The sequence below is a fragment of the Cyrtonyx montezumae genome, unplaced genomic scaffold (assembly GCF_038088225.1).
Source record: "Cyrtonyx montezumae isolate F1298 unplaced genomic scaffold, pur_monq_1.0 scaffold_35, whole genome shotgun sequence".
Lineage (NCBI taxonomy): Eukaryota > Metazoa > Chordata > Aves > Galliformes > Odontophoridae > Cyrtonyx > Cyrtonyx montezumae.
This window is the reverse complement of record NW_027072040.1, coordinates 881,915-888,297: the sequence shown is the minus strand read 5'-3', so window position 1 is coordinate 888,297 and position 6,383 is coordinate 881,915.

The window sequence follows — 6,383 nt, the reverse complement described above, 5'->3', positions numbered from 1 at the left end:
GGTGCCTGCAGCAGCAGTGCTGCAGGGGGCAAAGCCCCAATTATGACCCTGAGAAGGGGAGGGGGCACTGGGGGCTGTAAATAAGGGTCAGGTGCAGCTCGCTGGTGTTGTGCTGATTGCAGATCCCTCACAGCCATGCATGGCACGAGAACGGAGAGAGACACCTCTGCGCCCTCCCCCTGCAGCCCCTTCTGGGACAATGCAGGAAGGGAAAAACAAAGCAGGAGGACATTTTTTCACCCCCCCAAAGTGAAAGGAGCCCCGACCCGATGGGGCCAACCCCCGTGGCTCTGGCCCTGCCACTGGCCAAAGCCAACACAGCACAGCAGCACGCGGGGCTCCGGCGGGCAGACAATGCCCCGCTTATGCTGTGACAGCACAGCTTGTTTACTGCTGTTTAACTTTGCAAAGGCTCCTGGCCAAGATAAAATAACCAAGGCCAGCGTGAGCTCCGTTATCACAGTCGCGCTCTTTCAGCCACATAAAGGGGCTATTTTTTGGGGGGAGGAAAGGCTTGGTTGTGTGTCCCGAAAGCTGCGGCGTTGGCATGGCGAGGGCTGGGGGCTGCTGCTGTGTTAGTGCTGAGCTCCAGGAGAAATAAACACGGTGCTGGCAGAGGGATCTGGGGATGGTGAGGTGGGGAAAGCGGAGCTGGTGGCACGCAGGAGCGTGATGGAGAGCTGTGAGTGCTGGCAGAGCCCGGGCACGGATGGGTTGAACTCAGCCCATAGGTGGTGCTTGGAGCTGAAGGATCTGCTCTCCAAAACCCTGGCTGAACGGGACAAAGAAGAAGGGCTCAGGGATCTCAGCCCTGACTGTGGTGCCCCGCTGCGCCCTCTGGTTGGCACAGGAGCCCGGGAGCAGCACAGGGCAGGGATGTGGGGCTGCTCTGTCCCATGCAGGCACTGCCACAGGCCACGGGACATGCATAAGGAGGGCAGGTTGCTTTAATTTAGAGCAATAATCCTTCGCTCTAGGGTTGATGGATCGAGCACAGACACAGCTGGATGGGAAACACAGAATAAAATGCAAATAAGGTCCATTGCCTCTTCTATCTTTATGGAAGTGACTCTCAGCCTGCTCTTTTGCCTGGCTGTACATGGACAGGCACGCACAGTGTGGAAGTGCCACACAAGGAACGTGGCACACAGCCCTGTCTCCAGGTGTGCAAGCAGCGCTCCACCATGGGAGCATCCATCCTGAAGGGCTGCCCCTCCACGAAAGCAAAAACAAAGCCCCAAATGGCCAAAATAGACCCCTACAGCTGCTGAAACAAAGCAGACAAAGAGGACCGAAACCCTCTGCAAAACCCCACTGCAGCTCCAGTCCTGCACGGGGTCAGGGATGGGGAGGACGATCTGGAGCCCTGCGGGGGAGCGGAGGACACAGCTCGGGTTCGGTGTCTCCCTCGCCTGACCTTGGGTGAGACATTTAATCGTGGTGACTCAGCTCTCCATCTGTAAATCAGCCCTGATAAGGCTTTCCCTTGCCTATCTGCCGCGTGTATCAGCTCCTTAGATTAGCAAGGCAGGGACTGTTCTTACGAGTTGTGCGTGCGGTGCCCCGGTGTCAGGAAGCCCTGATAGGGCTGGGCAGTGTGTGGGGTTAGTGCTTGGGGTTGGGGTCTAGTAGGGGTGGGGGTCCCTCTTGGATGCCAGCGCTGGGTGCTGTTATCCAGGTGGGTACTGTGGTTAATACAAATGCAGCTTTGGGCAGACAGGGACGGGTGTGGGAGTGGATGGAATAAATAAACACAAATCCCATCTGGGCCGCACCTTTAGGGAGGCACACAAAGAGCCCGTGCCAGAGAGCAGAGAGGCTGTGCTTCCCCTAAAAGTCCCCAGATACTATCCCCCCCAACCCTTTGCTGTTTCTGCCACCAAACTCTGAAGATGCTTTGATTTCTGTCTGCCCTGCATGGATGGAGAGAGGCATTTAAAGGATTTCCATCCCATCTGGGCAGGTCAAGAAGCTGCCTCTGACAGTGAGGCTTTGGCCGGGGCTGTTAAAAATCCCTTCCCCTCATCAACTGGCCCCTTCTCAAAGCCAGGACTGTTTCAGCTTTCTGTCTCTTGTGGCCAGGAAAGCATCTGGGGAGGTCGGAGCGATGGGGTCTGAGCCTCGGCATCCCCTCACTGGGGGGGCCTGGGGGGGGGGGGGGAGGTTGTGGCATGCCCTGAGCCTGCTGGGATGAGGAGCAAAGCCTGGCTCACAAAAATAGCATCAGAGCACGCCGTCAGCTGGCCGGTACCTTGGCACCCCTCCGCCGCGCCGCTACTGCCGGGACTCACTTCCACCTCCCATGAAATATGAATTTCTTGGCTGCAAGGGAAAGAGAGAACTATGTCAGGAATCCGTGTTTGGCTTGGCTGCGGCACAGTGGCTCCCAGCGCCTGGGTTGGGCTCTGGCACACGGCTGAGAGAAGGAGGGGTTCCCGCCCCAAAGTGCTCTGCCACGGCCACGCTGGGATGGGTGCCCCCAGGGAAGGGAAACTGAAGCAGAGATGGAGATGAGGGTTCTGAATCCCACTCCATCCCCTCCATCTCATCCCCATCCCCGCATCCCATCTCTATCCCCTGCATCTTTCCCTATCCCCTGCAACTCATCCTCATCCCCTGCCTCCTACCCATCCCCTGCATCTCATCCCAGCTCTGTCTGCCTCCTCCCAGCCCTGCTCCCTGCATCCCACTTAGGAATGGAGAGAATAGAGCTCAAGGGGTTTTCAGGGCTCACTGTTTTCTCCCTGCAAGCTCCTGGCCCAGCCCAGAGCTCAGGATCTCTGCAGCACAGTGCCAATTGATGCTTGCTGCTCCCCAGGAGCACGTGTGCTGCTTCATCAGATCCCCAGACAGCTCATCCCTCTGATGTTAACTCCCAAAATAATGAGAAAATAGAATGGGAGACAGCTCCTGTCCATGCATGGCACATCAAGAGGAACACGATGGGTCCTTCAGCCCTAGGGAGGGAGGCTGGGGTTGAGGACCAGGGCTGGAGACTGAAGGAGAAGGTTTGGTGATGGACACAGGCTTATTCTGAGGAAGGCTGGGGCATCCCTTGGGGAGAAGCCATGGGATGGAAACCCTGCTGGTGTGCACACACACACGGGTGGTTTGGTCTGGCTCTGTCCGGGTGAGGAGCACCACGAGAGTTCATTTCCAGCAGATGTTGCTGGCCAGAGGACGAGTTGGAAGGCTATCCAGAAAGTTTGCTTCTTGCTCACAAAGGTCCAAAACTGACTTTCTGGATCCGAATGGCTTTGGGTTTCCAAGCTGGTGAACGTCCAACTTTCGGTCTGGATCCAGATTTTGCAGAGAGTCCAAATCCTTCCTTGGCTTCTAATGCAAGCTGGTCCCAAACAGCAGCAGGCACATCCTGAGCTGCTCCCTGGGTACCCCTTGGGGTGCTGCATGCCAGTGTCTGGGCACTGCACCCATATTCCTCCCAGATATCCACTCTGCCTGATCCAGAGGTGCTGGCAGGACTGGGAAATGCCCCATGGGGCTCCTCAGGGGCATCCAGAGTGGTGGAAAGAGGAGAAGCCATGGGAAGTGGTCACCCCTGCCTGCTGTCTGTGTAAGAAGAGCCGGGTAGACTGAGGAAAACAAATCCCATAGATCCCAGTGCCCGGTGCACACTGCTGCAGGTGCTCACACTGACCCCATCCCAAGGCTCTTTCCCAAAGGCGATGGGATGGCGATGGTAAACACACAGCTTGGCTATGCTATGAGCCAGCAGAGCTCTTCAAGTGCCCCATTCCCTAAAATATCCCATAGATGAGGCACCTGAGTACCTCTCTCACCCCAATCCCGAGCCCCCAGCACCGTGCAGCTTTAATCTCCTCCAGGGATCAGCAGCGGAGCCAGGGCTGACAGCAGCATCTTTGTGGGGCTGTCAGGAAGAATGACTTATTTTGACATTTATTTAAGAAATATTAATCTTTCATTTTCCTTCTAAATGCTCCTGTTTGCTGAGGATCTATCTGTTACCTAAGTGCTCCGATAAATCTTCCAAGGTAAAATTACATGTTAGATGCTGCCAGAAGGGTACATTTAAGAATGCTTCCCAAATTATCAACTGCATTAATCTTAATTACTTTGGTAAAAGTAGAGTCTGGCATTAGGGAGAGCTAAATTGAACGGGTGTTTGTTTGTCTTTATCATATCACATATTTGAGATCATTTAACGGGACGCAGATAAAAGGCACAGGGCAGCACGGGGCAGAGTGACAAGGAGCAGGAGGGGACCAAGGAGCCCAGGAAAAAGAAATATTTAAGCAGTTTTAATGCACATTAGTGCTGTTTGGAGTGAAGAAGGAAGATGAGGATAGAAGCAGGCCGGTGTCCCACTCAATGTGTGCTGCAGGGAAGCACTGCTGCTTAAATCCCTCTTATTTGGATGAATGGGACCAGGCACTCGCTCGGAGTGAGCACATTGTGAAGTATTTCGAGGCACAGAAATGAAATAAAGCACAAGGATTAAGTGCTCCCTTTAACTGGGGCCTTGGAGAGGTATTGGGTATCTCTGCATCTCCCCAGGTCTTCATGACCTGGGTATGTTCACTATCACCGAGTGAGCTTGCATAAGTGAGGACGAGGAGGATTTCTCCTTCCCTTCTACCCTTCCCTTCCCTTCCCTTCCCTTCCCTTCCCTTCCCTTCCCTTCCCTTCCCTTCCCTTCCCTTCCCTTCCCTTCCCTTCCCTTCCCTTCCCTTCCCTTCCCTTCCCTTCCCTTCCCTTCCCTTCCCTTCCCTTCCCTTCCCTTCCCCTCCCTATGATGATGAGCACATGGATGTTTGCAGGGAGGTGATGGAAATGGGTGAGAGAAGCACCTGCAGAGGTGCTGATGGGGACTGGCTGTGGGTCTGCAACCCCTGGATGCCCCACTTCCCTGACACAGTTGCTCTGGCTGTTGTGACTCAAAAAAGAAGAAATAAAAAAAAAAAAACAGGAATAGAAGAAGGAAAAATAAGGAAAAACGGCAATGACACCATTCCCAGCACAGTATCACGTTTCCTTCCTCCCAGCAGAGCCTGGGTCTGCTCCAAGCTGCCTTCCCCTCTGCTCCTGGTCAAACAGGGACAGGAAACCCGAGAGCAGATGAGAACATCTCTGTCATTTTCACCCAAGCCTCAGTTATCTCGTTGTCCTTTTGGCATCCCTTCAGTCCCCTTCGCTCCACGGCACGTCTGCGCTGGGTGTCACCGTGTCACCCCGTGTCCCCTCCATGAGCATCCACCACGTCCTGGCTCCTCTGCAATGCCACCGAGGTCCCTATCTGTGCCCATATGGGGCTGTTTCTCACCCAGCACACGTTCCCTGAGCAAGGTGCTTGGCTCACCCCATGGGTGTGAGCAGCTCTGATCCTTCCCATGTGGATGCTGATGGCCCGGGTAGGATGTTGGGTGACACTGGGTGACACTGGGTGACACTGGGTGACATTGGGTGACACTGAATGACACTGAGTGGCACTGAGTGGCAGTGGCCACCCCCAACCCGACCTCGTTACTTTGGGATCGGATAGGAGGAGACTCCTGCCAGATTTGGGGGGGCTTTAAAGCTGTCAACTTTTCCTATCATCATGAGCAACGTTTTAAATAAGCTCTGTCCTCTGAAATTTGCTTCTGAAAGACAAGATTAATGAGCATTTCCTTTGGGGATTTATTGCACTGTTAATTATTCTCTCCCAGAAATTTGGTTCCGTATATTATCACCCCTCCCCCCCCCTTTTTTTTTTCAATTAAAAGTGATTAAAATTTGCTCTCTATAAAAGAAAAGTGCTTTTTTTAATTTTTTTTTTTTTTTATATTTTAAACTATCCCCTTCCTGATTAAGCATAATAGCCGAGAGAGGGAGATAAAAGTGGCTGCTGCGGGATCGGCCGCCCCTTGCTGCGGTGATGGGTGCGGGACCCGCAGGCGCGCTGCAGTGCGCGGCCGGACCCGCAGAGGGAGGCAGAGGGAAGCGGAGGGATGCGGGGGGAAGAGGAGGGATGCGCGGAAAGTGGAGGTGTCCGGGGCTGGGGCCAGCAGCTCCGGGTGCTTCTGGTGTATTTCCGTGTCATTTCGGTGCTGTTTTAGTGGCATTTCGTTGCTATTCTGGCGCAATTTCTGCGCAATTTCAGCGCACTTCAGTGCTATTTCAGTGCCATCTTGGAGCATTTTGGTGCTATTTTAGGGCCTTTCCAATGCTATTTAGTGCTATTTCGGTGTCATTGTGGTGCCATTTGGATGCAATTTCAGTGCAATTTCAGCACCCCTCGGTGCTATTTCAGTGCCATTTTGGTGCAATTTCAGCACAATTCTGTGCTATTTTAGTGCCATTTCAGACCTATTTCAGTGGCATTTTGGAGCATTTGGGTGCAATTTCAGCTCATTTTGGTGCCA